Below are 14,217 nucleotides of genomic sequence, written 5' to 3'. Positions count from 1 at the left end.
CTGGCACTGACCTGGCTAGATCCCCCCCAACAACAGGGTGGCAGCCCTGGAGAGTCAGCCCCTACAGGTGTCCTTGGAGACATGACTCTGAATGAGGTCCATATCCTTTTTTCTGTGATTGCAATAGGCCTGCTGGAGAATTCCCATTGACAAGTAAAATGATTTGTCTTTAGGAAACTAGAGTTGTGAAGGCCCTGACATTCTGGGTTTCAGCTGCTATTTGCTGCTTCAGGTGTCTTCATCCAAAAGAGTAACTCCTGGGCAGCAATTGTGGCTCTTCAGGGTCTTCTGCTCTATGGATGTTGTCTAAATGAGGACATGTAGTTACATGTAGTTACTTTTACTTTTTCTTTGGTTCACTCATTACTTTTGGTGAGATTGTGTGTGGGGTTTTTTTGGTACTGGCAAAAGATACAGAATAAGAGAGCCCCAGACAAAAGTCTGGCTGGTGAGCCTGTCAGATCTCCCGTCATTTCTGCCAATCCTCCAGCTGGTAGTTCCATATGTTGTCTCCTGTTTTTTCTTTCACCTGTAAACATCTTAGGGCATGAGCCATTTCTACATGTGTGAATCCAAAGGGACCGGTACGGTGCACTGGAAATCCTCAGTGCTTTAGCAATACACACAATATTAAAAATGCTCAGCAAGAGATTTCCAGTGTATCTCCAACTATATCTGAAATAAGACTTCTAATTAATGAATAATTAAGGTTAGCACAGTGTTTGTTAACACTCCAGTTAAACATGTATGGCACTCTGATTTGTGTACTGAGGCTTTTTTATTTTCACTTTAATGGTTTTGTTTCTCTCAACCATCCCTAAAGGCCAATATCTGAGCATTTGATTGGCATTGCTTGTCTGTGCATGCTTGCTAGCAAATACTCTTCTTCTGAGTAAGAACTGAAGTGGTGGACACCAGCTCTGAATACTTGTTTGACAACATTGTGTTCCTCTTCTTGACCTACCAACTGCTCCTCCCAGTATGACTTGTCTACGTATCTCCTCCTCTTCCCAGTCTGGTCTCTCCCATTTCTCACTCTTCCTCTCTTTACTTCCTTAACAGCTCCTTCCCAAGCCTTTCAGTCCGATTGGTTTTTGTTCTATCATGACAGGGTGGGAGCGCATCCAGCCTCTGCCAGGAATTTTCAGGGCCTGGATACAGCCTCCTGCTGTCATCTGCAAAGGTGTGCTGTGCTGCCTTGCAACTGGGAGGCAGCACATGCAGCCCAGCTCAGAGGTTGGCTTCATCCTCAAGCCCTTGACTTCATGGAAAACTGTAGCTGTTTAAAATACCAGTATAGTTGAAGAGGTGTTACACTTACACAAGTGATGCTACACTTATGTGTGCTTATGTTGGTATTGGTTTTCATACAGGAAGGGGGATAACCTTTATTTTTCTTGTCTGTCTTTATGCTACGCCGACTTCTTTCATAATTGATGTTATGTGTCCAGTTATGAAAGCAAAAGACCACCCTTCCAACTGGCATACTGTATTTTGTATAGAAAAAGCTTATTAATTTTAGATTAATTTAAATAAATTTAAATTTTGTTGTATTTTGTATAGAAAAAGCTTAATAAGTCACAGAAAGATAAAAGATGGGAAAATATGAATGCTATGTTGTTGGACTCTAAATTATATAACAGCAAAATTTTCACCAGCAACAAGAACAGTAATGTCATTAAAAAGGTTTTCAAAGGTACGTCCAGTTTTGAAGCAGCCACATGATGGACATCAGGACTTCCTCAGGCCATACAAACAAGCTGTTGTCTGGAGGGTCTGTTTCTGAGGTGGAGTGAGATATGAGGCAACGTTGAAGCTGCAGCACATGTTCTGCTTTTTCTACCTGCTTATACTTGGTAGTTTGTTTTATTTTGAAACAGCTGGGTGCAGTGATCCGTGAATATACGAATGTATGAACTCACTGCCAAGTTTATTCCTGAAAGGCTGGAGCAAAAAAAGCCCTTATGTTTTGCTTACTGGAATTTATTGGTAGCAGATATTAATTATGTTATTTGCTTGGTAGCAATGACATTGAAGGTGGTATGGAGATGGTGAGGCATGCTAAAGACTTTACTCTTAGCATGTGATTTCCATGCTTCTCAAGATTTGACTCTGGGGATTGTACTTTACCACTAATTAGTGTGATTTTGGTTTGGTTTCTTTTATCATAAAGAATAAGTTGGTTGGTACTTATGGCAAGTCTGAATTCAGTAAAAGAAAAAAGCCCTGGAGATCTCAGATAAGTTATTTTTTATTGAAGTATTTATTGACTTTTTCTACATGTGAATCACCTTTCCTGCTCAGATTAGGGCTGCTAGACTGTGAAATGCATCCAAAATAACAGCCAAGGGAATGCCAGTACTAAGTCCATGCCCACAGATCTCTAATGCCACTGTTCCTGGCTGCCAGTCTCTCTGCAGCAGGTTGCAATCCCTGTGACATGTCACATGTATCGACTGACTGGGTGCCGTATATTCCCCACTTAGGTGAATAGTATTTGCTTTAGCCTGTTGTGTAACATCTTGGTTTCAGTTGCCAAGAATTTTCACAAAGATGTCAGGCTCTGAAGTAGCTGAGGGATGGACAGATGCTATTCTACCATCCCTGCTACAGGGAGGAGGAGGCCAGGAAATCAAATGCTGCGATTACTAACACGATATAGTGCAGTAGGAAAATTCATCAGGGCTCTTCTGTTGGATCTTGAACACTTTTGAGAGCATATTCAAAGATTTTTGCTTTAGTGAGGAGGTTTTTAATCTTCTTTTTTCCCTTTAATTTATTTTCTGTGGGTTTTTTTATTTCAGTGAACTGAGCTCCTCTATGAATTATGCTCCAGTGAGCCGCAGTTGAGCTGGCCTTTTACTCCCAGGCTCATGAAGCAAACCATAGGAAGACATTGAAAGAACAGAACTCTGCTGCAGATGACCTGCAGCCACATTAATTATTCATCATGTTAGCAGTTGATGAGTTGTGCAAAATTGATCTGTGGCAAGATAATGTGAATTAAAAGCTGCTTAAATATTTAATTCTGAGCTCTTTCTGTATGGCAGGAATTTGAATGAAAGGCTACAAGAGTCATGGCTGGAATCAACTTTTCAGTAAAGATGAACTATCAGAATAAAAGGTACTATCTAAATGTAAATTATGATTTATCAGAGGAGGAATCTTGCATGTAAACTTTCTAATGAAGGACTGGAAAGCTTTCCACATGAAATTCTTTAAATATGTGATAATAGATGGAGATTTTATTTTCATTTGTTCAATTCCAGCATATTTTAATTAAACCTTGCTGTATCCAAGGTAGTACAGGAGGCCCTGTAGGGAGAGAGAGACACTGAAAGTCTGTAGGACATGAAGGAGGACTATTGGCTGAAACTCCACAGGTTTGCTGCAGCATTGCAACACTGTACAGCTGGAGCACAGCTTGAGTGAAATGAATCTGTAGATGACTGGTGAGAGGGAATAAGGGGGCTAGTTCTGGCATTGGAATTATATATGCTTTTACATATATATATACACACACACACATCAGGCAAAAGAATTTGCTGATGACTCTACACAGGGGCTTGTAATAGTACGGGAGGACTCAGGGAGCCAGAGTCCTGCATGTCAGCAGCACCAGTTAAAGTGCCTTTGACAGCTAGATAAGTCCTGTTGAATAAGAAGCTCGGCATCAATCCATCTGAAGAAGAGCTGCTTGCATCTCCTCAGCATGCTCTGATTGTACTGCATTGCCCCACAAACTTTTTTGAAGGACTTTGCGGTATTGTCAATACAGTTTCGAAGGTTGGCATGCATTTTTGTTTGGCCTATGTGCTGCAGGTCCAAATAAATCCTTCCCTGGCTTCCCCCAGCCTCTCCACAGAGAAACATCCTTAATGCAAAGCAGGCTTGGGCCTAAAGTAATGTGTTTTCGTTCAGCGTTCTAGTGCATAGAGGCTAGAATTATTTGCAGTGAGGAGTCTCCTGCCTACTGCAGTTTCTTCCTTCCCTGCCATCTCACTTCATTCCTCCACGTAACAGAGAGCACTTTGGCAGTTGAGGGTATTTGTCTTGTTTTTTCTCACCCTTCACAAAGCCTGTCCTCTTCTTAACATGCGTATTTTTTCCTTCGGAGCCATTTTCCTCCGTAGGCTCTCCGAGCTGGCCAGCCGCCAAACAGTAGAGTGAGCTGCATGAAAAAGCCTTGATCATTGACAGGCTGTCTTACAATTCCTTTCTTGTATTCAAGATGCAGATGGATGTTATTAGAAAGGTTTTTACTTTGAATGTGCGCACTTGTCCACATGCCTGAGATTAGTGCTCAGTACTCATGTAATGCTTTTCATCCCCAAAGAGGCTTTACAAGTGCCAGCCCTCAGAACCCCCCTGCAAGGTACGTGCATGCGTTTTGTTACATGATTTATAACAAGGAGGGATGCATGTTAGTGACTTCTTCAAAGATGTATCATGCAGCAAGTATTATAAGGGAAAGAAAGCCTTACACTTTCCTAATGTTCTTCTGTGATGTTTTCCTGTCTAAAAAAATCATAAGATTTCATGATAGCAGCTTGTTTCTTCCATATAAAAGGAGTGATTAGTGATATCAAATATTAAAATGTATCTTAGATTATAGTACTACTAGATAAATACGCAGCATTTCTAAAATTTATGAGGCCAGATTTCTTCCTGCACTAAGCTTCAATTAATACAGCAGAACAGGAGCCTAAGGGGCTCATCAAAGAGACCCAAGTTTGATAGAAGATTAGGAGCACTTGCCTCAAACCATACTTCGAAACAGAGGGAAATTATTTCATGAGGAGTGATGAAAAACGCCTGTCTTCGCAGTTGAAAGGACAATGCAGGATTCTCCCCCCTGCCCCCACCTGCTCTAAATGCATGATTATAATTAAAACAGCTTCAGTATAAGCAACAGTGCCAGTATGAACTCCTTTCTTCTGAAAGTTCTTGTAATAACATATCTCATCTTTGTGAGGGGTCTGAAATAAGCTGTAGCTATGAAAGACATCTTTATAATTATGTATTCTCACTGAGCTTTTACTGGCATCACTACATTGGCAGTCTTTACCTTGCACAGGCAAGCCAATAAAAGTTTCAAGCGTTAAATAGCATACATAATCTGGCTAGGGCCAAGATCACTCTGTGTGGTTTCCAAATGAGATTGGTAAGCCCTTGAAGAGTGTGTAATAATTAGCATTAAGGGTCTTTGTATCCTAAGTGAACCTCAGGGCCTGCATAGGTAGCTGGAGGAAATTGGCTTGGAAAACAGTAGTCACCTTAGCCCCATAAGGAATAGTTAATAAGGCTGTTAGATGATGAGGCACATGTCCTGAATAAATGAGGAGGGGATGGCTGGCAGGACATACACTTTCTTTACGATTTCTGGGTAAATAGGTTAAGCCTAACTCAAGTAATGAGAAGGGTAAACCTAAATAGGTTAAAACTAGTATTTATTTTATTTCTGCTCCATCTTCCCTATTTTGATGAAGCTTTGCTTTCTTTAATTTAATTTGGGGGTTTTGGGTTTGGGTTTTTTCCACTGAGTAAATGATTTCATAGTTATATCCAGTGAAAAAAAGGACTCTGCAGGATCTCAGGAAAGATGTTGAGAGTTAGTCACTGAACTGTCTTCTCACAATGCATACAGTAGGGTGAAGGACTGGAAGGAAACAAACTAGTCATGCTTTTTTAACCCCCAAAAGGGATTGTTGCCTGTTTTCCAGAATAATTCTATGTTCAGGGCTTATCTCTCTCTTGCTGCTTCAGGAAAGGTATCTGGCCCCAGAAATTACTCTGGAGAAAAGGGAAATGTGAGTTCTTTCCTGGGTTTCTGACCACTATACAGCATTACGGAGGAATTTGAGGAAAAGATGGGGAGATAAATTCATGAAAAGTGTTTTATGGGAAATTACAGCTGGAACAAGTTATCAGATTTTTATGGATACCACATTCACAGCCTTTCATGTCAGCTACCCTATTTCACTTCATAATCGTGTGAATATATCTGGGCCAATTAAGCATTTTCTGTTGCCTTCAAAAGAGCTGAAAATGCTTGCTAAGAAATTACTGTACTACATAACCTTCAACATTTGGGGCAAAGAGATGCTCTACTAGGGCTATGACTTGCCTGCATGGTTTTGATAACAAAACATATGTATGCTCATTGCAAAATCATGAGGTATATAAGTTAATATCTCAAAGCAATGTAATGCTTTAGATATGCTCAGTACTTATTTTTTCTCTTTAAAATCTACAAAACCAAAGATTTGCAAGCTATGCAGAATGGGTTTGGGCCACTTGTGTACCATTTTTTTTTTTTTTCAACTACCCCTCAAATCTCCATCCACCTACAAATCACTTTCTTATTTCTCACGAGACTATCCTTGGAAGTGTTGGGTTTGAAGCTTCCTCAAAGTGAAGTGCAACTTGACTTCCACATGCACAGATCTTTTAAGGTCTAACCACGGTAGGAAAATGCTTCCCATAGCTTCAGTGTTGGTCTCCAGGTTAAAAGCACCTGAATATCTGTACCATTATTACTGGCTTAGAAGTGATATTTTTGCTTGAATGACTCCTCTTTGCAGTTTGAAGATGTGCTGCGTTTTTTAAATCAATTGTATTTACATAGGAGTATCAACCCACTATGTTGCTCAGAGATTTACACATATGGTGAACAGGACCCCTACTAAAATTGCGTTAGTGATGAGCATGGGTTCAGAATGACATATACTTCAAATAAAAGTTCAGAAAATCCATTTGAACATAACAAAATCTCCATGCAAATACTTAATTTCTGGAGTATTGGTATTATTTTTGGAACACAAGGCACCAAGACAAATTAACTAAAGATGAAGTTTTCTCTTCTACTTCAATTCCTCTCCTCCAAGGCAGGAGGTATCTAACTTTATACCAGAACAATAGTAATTTGAAAGCTTGAAGCAAAATTTTAAGCTGTTCAATGGAATGAAATTATATATCTCACTTCTACCTGAGAAATGAACCTTTTTAAAAGTTTGTGCATCGCTAACAAGACACAGATGTCACCCTTAGGCAAACAGGGGCAAGATTGTCTTGTTATTCATCATGCACCCCTTCCCAGGGGCATGGCTGAGCATATATTAGATAGGTCTCTCTCTTTCAGGGATTAAAAGAGTACATAGTTTTTCTTGCTAGAGACCAAATGCGGCATATCTATTCTCTGCCACTCTGCAACCCCAACAGGGATCAGAGCCAAGGAGCAGGTCCTTAGCTGTTTCAAATTGACAGGATTTTGGTTGATCTTATTGAAATATGTGAATTTTAATCACATGAGGACCTGGACTGAAGATACATTAAAGTAGGAGAGATGATCCACCCTAGCTCTTCTCCCGATGAAGAATCTGCTTCCTCACATGGATGTTAATTGCACATGAAGAAGAGCATGTGGTTGCCAATCCTCACCCTCCAGTTTATTCTCAGGAGGATATTTCGGAAGAATTTGAAAACTTCCTTATCCCACGGACTAAGTTTGTTGAGCTGTCTCCATTCCAGCTACCTCAAGCTGAAGAAGGAAAAACAAAAATTAAATATGGATAACACAAGTATGCTACTGTGGCAGTGTAAAGAGCTCTCATCATGGCAGTCAGATGCCAGCATGTCAGCAGTCTTTGAAGTTGTTAAGAGCATGAAAAAAAAAGGAAAATTTCTAGCAAAAAAACTTCCCCAGGACAAAATCTGAAGAGTTCATTTCTCTTTCAAAAATGTACATCTTCCAGGGAGTCACTTGATTTCCCACAAAACGCTGGTCTCAGCTACCTCTTTCTGTACAATTGCTTCCCATATTTCAGTTTCTCTTCCTGACTTGGAAAACACATTTACAAGATAGACTTGGCTGGCTACAGATCTTCATTGGCAACTTCCCTGTGCTAGTTGCTCTGCTAAGCACAGCAACAGTGACAGTGCAGGGTGGGTATTTTTTGTTTTGGTTTTAAATTTGTTCTAGAAATCAAAAGTGAACCAGGCAGCAGGTTCCCAGGTTTTTCAAGCAGTGGTACAAGGATGTTCTCAGCACAAATCGTTTGCTACAGGACTAGAAAGGTAGTGTTTATCACAGCTAGATGCTGAATGTTTAAAAAGTATTATAAGAATCTGCTTCATAAATGAAGCTAATAGTAATATTAACAGAAAGAAAAACCTGGGGAAAAGTGATAATTTATTGCTATCTGTCTTAAATATAGATCCAGGTAATGCAAGGAATACATTATGTAAACTTCTACCCCACAGTTCGTAACTGCCTACAACATTTCACAATGAACTTAGGCACCCTTGCTAGCTTACCTCAGTATCAATCTATCTGTAATATGCTTTCTGGAGATAAGGCAAATTAGATTTTATTCCTGTTTTATTCCAGGTAGTGGATGGTTTCCTCCAGGAAAAATAAATGGAACATAAACTGATGGAGTGTGGTATCACTGACTTGTGAGTAACAAAAATATTAACTTTTTTAACGTTTACTGAACTTAAAGTTGATTCTGTCTGTTTAAATCGGTACCTCATACTTGTCACATTATGATGTAGGTGTGAATATGCTTTGCCAGAATATGTATGCAGAGCACAGAAACATTCACTTAAGTTCACACCCACACCCCCCCATATGCTTTGAACAGATATAGACAGTGACTGAAGTATGAAGAAGGCTGAACCGCATAAACATTATACACAATGACTATTAATTTCAAAGCAAGGGAATAACTTGTAAAGATTGTTAGGAAGCAATGTAAATGCAAATGCTCTTCTAATAAGCACCGTTAGGATCATGTTGGAACATATTTGCAATGCAGTATAGTGTGTTAAACCAGCAGGGAAGAGCACGGATGATTTCTATGGAAGATGGTGACGAGTAGAGAGGCAAAAGCTGATGTGAATGCGGCATTGGAGAACTATGTCCAAGGAACAGCTCTAGCACAGGCTGGCTTAGCAGTGCAGTAAGCAGTGCTTAGTGGCTGAGGAAGGACAGGCAATATCTGGAATAATTAATCAATAATTCATTATGGAAAAATGCTACCAGCTGTAAACTTAATTTGTAGAATAATGCCCTGCAGTAATGCCAAAAGTTATAAATATGTTCATATTTTTGAAGCAGCTAGTACAGGCTGAAGCCAAACAATTCAATCATGTATAATAAAGCTGGCTTTTTGTGAAAAAAGGATTCTGATGGTAGACAGTTAAATCAAGCAATCAGTATAAAATCCTAATACTGAAAAGAGTACATTTGGAGTGAAAGGTCTTAATAACAATGTTAGCAACAATTTTTTCTCTTATAAATATTTAATGTCTTTTTTTTCAGGAATAAAATTCCTACCGCCTATGTGTTTCATTTTCCTTGCAGAGCTTTACATGTTTTATTTATCATTCTGTGTGATCTATTAGGCAGCTTTATCATCTTCTAGTGTTTTATGAAAAACAGTATAATTGGATATTAATGATCATTTAGCTATCTACCATTAATAAATATGAGTGAAATTCTTTTAGGCCAGCTTTGAATAAATTGTCATCCTGTCTAGATTGATTTCCACACTATTTCCCCTTTTTGTACTTCATCAAAATCCCATAATGTTTGGGTTGTAGAAACGACAAAAGATTATTTCAAGCAACTCAATTACAGTTATTTTAGAAAGAGTAAGTTTGTATTTTCTTTTAGGAAATATATTGACTTAAAAACAAAACACCAAAATGTAAGTTTGGACTTTAGTTTGTTCAGTAATGACAACTTCAAAGGCAGTAAATAAGACTGAAATTATTTTCCTTATTTGGGATGCTATTTACTGAAAAATAATATCAGAATTATATGTGATACCCAATATATATACTTCACAAAACTGTGTTATAATATACTTTCAACGGGTGAAATTTTTCCCATGTACATCCTACTTGTATTAGATTGTGGATGAGGATTGGAAAGGAGTGCATTTTTTGAACGTGTTTATCATTCAGAAAGCATCATGTATTGAAAATGACCCTATTTTCAGTCTGTCTGATACATTTGCCACTGTGTAGCAGGTGTGATTCAAAAACCACAACAGAGTACTTGTCCTTGCTGGCAGTCTGACTCCGAGTGCACCAGCACCGAAGCAGCAACTTACTTCCATGTGCTTTGCACTATCCCACCAAAACAACTTCTTTCACTACATGTCCCGCTAACGATAAAAGATGCTGTTAGACTGTTCCTATGTCTGAGGTTAATTTTATGTTTAATAAAACTAAAAATGTTGTTAGCATTATTAGTAACAGCTCTTTGTGGTGTTTTCCTTATGCCTCAGAATACTTCACCCAAGAAGTTGAGTTGATACTTTTGTGCCTCTCTTCACAGAAAAAGCTGGAGATGTTGAAGCAAGGTCCTGAACATCACTTTCCCAGTAGAGACAGGAGGATAGGAGACTTGCAGTCATCTCCCATCACCACTTCCACTCCTGAAAGGAGCACACCCATATCGTGGTCACAAGCATGAATGAAACTTACGTAGACATTCCTGAGCTTACTTCAGAAATACAGGCTCGGCCTTCAAAAGTTCCTGCTGATTTGTTCAGTGTTCATACAGTATGTAGCATAGCGGGCATGATCCACTCCTATGCCTCCTAGGTGCTGTCACAATACAGAATTCACAGAGTCACAGAATCACTAGGTTGGAAAAGACCTCTTGGATCGTCGAGTCCAAGCATTCCTATCAAACACTAAGCCATGCCCCTGAGCACCTCCCCTACCTGTCTTTTAAACACCTCCAGGGAAGGTGACTCCATCCCTTCCCTGCGCAGCCTCTGCCAGTGCCCAATGAGCCTTTCTGTGAAAAATTTTTTTCTGATATCCAGCCTGAACCTCCCCTGGTGCAGCTTGAGGCCATTCCCCCTTGTCCTGTCCCCTGTCACTTGGGAGAAGAGGCCGGCTCCCTCTATCTCTCTCCCTCCTCTCTTTAACCACCTTTCCTTTTGTCTGGGCACCTTTATGAGTGTACTGAAGGGAACACTGGCCTTTGAATTGCTCTCAAAGAATCCTGTAAATACTTGGACAGTTCATGCCAGCCCCGGAGCTGCTGCTGCTAGTATTAAACCAGCTACTTAAAGCCAATTTGCCTACACTTGCAGCTACAGCAGAAGTCAAACAATAAATATTCCCAAATGTAGCTATGCAAACAGTAATATATTTTGAATAAATATATGGAATGCATTATAGTAATTGTGAATTCTTGTCTTTTAAGAAAAAAAACAAACAAAAGATAAATTTCTCTTCATGCCACAGGCCAGGCTCTCTTTTGGATTTTATACTACCTTACAAATACAAAATGATCACAAACCAATGGCAAACATTCAAGGATTATTTTAGCATAGACTGTCTTAACTCACTGATCTCTTTCTATCATTGCACTCCACTTCAGGGGGACACGGGAGCAGTACTGAACCCATACACTAGCGATTGCTGGTTGACAAATAGCCATATAAATAGAGGGTGTTGTGTAAAAATCCCTAACAAACAAAAAAACCCAAACAACGCACATGGCCTTCATCATGCTGTAAAAGATGATAAAAACAGAAGTTGCAAATGGCAATAATCCCATACCTGTATATATCCCAAAAGATGAGAGACAGCTTTCTTGGAAAAATGTTGCCATCCCAAAAGCCAGAGCGTAGAAGCTAATCTTGTTCAAAGGAGAAGATTTTCCCTTGGTAGTGGCCTTCCTCGTACCTGAAATCATTCATCTGTGACTTAAAATCCAATAAAATTGGCTTCTGCCCAGACCGATGGGAACGGCTACAGTTTTCAAGGTCAGCTACAGAGTGGTTCGTCAGGCCAAAACTTCCATTTGCCTTTACCGTCCACCTCCTCAAACAGTTCTGAATGTAACTTTTTGTGGTTGCTGAGAAGGTACCAGGAGAGAGCAGAGAAGGAGATGGGCAGTTCTGAGAGCTGGAGCTCAGTTGCGTGAATCTACTTCAGCTGCCACGCCATCTCCAGAAGAAAGATGAAAATGAGTCTTTATCCAGAGAAAGGGGATAAAAGGACATCCATGGGTTTATATTCGTACTGAACACAAATAATTTACTCGCCTCCCAAAGGAGGCAATGTTCTGTTGTTTTCCTGCCAGGGCAGACTGGCCTCTCCTGAGCAAACCAAGTGTTCACCTGTGAGCTGATAGATAACTGGTGTCATGAATTAAATGCTGTGTGGCTCAGTCAAATGCAAGACTTTGAAAGTGAGAGTATCTTTTTAAAAATCAGGCTTAGCAAATGAACAAAGAGCTTACAGGAATGCTGAATTTGTTTCCTTGCCATTTTAGTAACTGCTTGATCTGACCATTTCAATTTATCCTTTGAAAGAATGGAGATATTCAGGAAGGCAGTAAAACTGGATTTCTAGGACAAAATACATTTCTAAAATACTTTAACACAGTGCTTACTTATAGCTATGCAAAATGCTATTATGCTGAGCCATCATGTTTTGAGTTGCAGCCTTTTCATATTGCTGAAATATCAATACTGTATGTACTGCATGTAATATACATGGTTAACTCCTTGTTTCCAAGCATAATGTAGGATAGAAAAGGTTTGTAAAGTAAAAGCTTGACCAGCGCAAACAATGCCTCCAGCCCCCAGTCCATTGTATAATAAATCAGTCTGTATAATGCAGACTGAGGAATAACCAAAAGGAAAATGCAAAATGAAAGGTAGATTGTGACATGCAAGAGGATTCTAAAATATACTGATATACTGTTGAAGTTAGAAAGCAGGAAAGACAGAGTAAGATAATGTGAAAGCTGCAAAAATGTGTGATGCTGTAAATTACATTTTTTTTAATATTTGCATGAAAAAAAGGGGTTTCCAGTGATAATCACATGTTCTCTAGTAATTATTGTCCTTACTTGACAATTGCTGTTTTTTTCCTATTCTGATGTAAGAACTATTCCAGTTTCAGACAGAAAAAAAGAGCACAAGGGACAGCCTGGTATTTACTATATAAACAACATATATATATACACATATAAACAATATAAACAATTAGAAGCATCAGAGTATAAACAATCAGAAGCATTTGCATTATACAGATATGTTGCTTACAGACACTAGAAAGGTATTAAGTGCAACACATCCTTAAATATTATTAAAAATTGTAGAGTGTATTTGTACTTAATTCTCTAGCTTTCATTCGTTCCTTTTTCTGATAATTCCTGTTGCATGAGAAGCCTTTGACATATGTCTGTAAGCACCGAAATTTGTTACACTGATCACAATACAATTGGAGCCCTCAAAATCCCATTGGCTGAAGTTAAATATCCCTGTGAACCACAGGTACTGTGTTACCGGATAACAAAATAGAAATTAATCAAAGCAAAACACTTCACTTGATGCAGTTACAGCTAATAGGTCTGAAATGAAAGATAATTGCATATTAAAATAGAGTGGGTAGCTTTGTTTTGATGTAGAGATAGGAAGATGTCAGGCAAGCTAGTCTGTAGCAGGAGGGAATGGGTGCCCTGAAGTGATCGAGGAGCTGAGCCCAGAAAAGCATTCCACACATTCCTGTGGCACTCACCCTATACATATGCCCCACAAAAAAAGGGAATCTTAGCACTCCAGGATGGTAAGATGAGCTTCAGAAAAGCTCACACATTCCCATAGCTGCAGGCTTGATTAATTTGAAAAAATGATACTCTCTGTATGATGAATGCAAGGTGTATTTAAAATTGCTATTTTTTAGGGTAAAGGACATCACATTTTCAATCTGTTAGTTAAAAAAAAAAATGCCCCATAAAGACTGCTAATAAGAACAGACAAGCAAGCTTTATTCAGGATGTGGAGCCCTTCCTAGTCTTTTCCCATGGTCTGCCCAGAATGATGAGTATTAACAGCAAAAATATTTTGCTGACACATATGAGCGGGATTAGCCCAAAGAGTTATCTTTGTTAATGAACCATATGTAGAAATTCAGTAGTTTTAGTAGATTACTGTCTAAAGGCACAGCCTGTTTAAGAGCAATGTATACCCAAACCCATAAGATTTTGTCTCCTGAGACAGTGTATGTTGTGTAAGAGATAAAATGGTTGTCCCTGTGATTTTTTGCAAATAAAAAATACAAATAAAAACTACGCTGCTTTACTTGTGATTAAAATGTGTAAATCCCTGATAGTAACTGAAATTTCTTAATGTTGATGTTATTTACGTTGTGTGATCCCTTGCTTGTAAATGCAAA

At 39.0% G+C, this 14,217-nt stretch overlaps 1 long non-coding RNA gene across 1 annotated transcript; it reads left to right on the top strand.

The window, feature by feature from the left end:
- Window positions 1-4,056: 4,056 nt before the first annotated feature.
- Window positions 4,057-14,217, top strand: LOC128852006 (uncharacterized). The gene is made up of 3 exons (XR_008449610.1): window positions 4,057-4,375; window positions 8,390-8,457; window positions 10,349-14,217. It is a non-coding gene; the product is annotated as an uncharacterized LOC128852006 (long non-coding RNA).

This window comes from Cuculus canorus, chromosome 4, assembly GCF_017976375.1.
Source record: "Cuculus canorus isolate bCucCan1 chromosome 4, bCucCan1.pri, whole genome shotgun sequence".
In the NCBI taxonomy this organism is placed as follows: Eukaryota; Metazoa; Chordata; class Aves; order Cuculiformes; family Cuculidae; genus Cuculus; species Cuculus canorus.
This window is presented reverse-complemented; position numbering and strand designations above follow the sequence as displayed.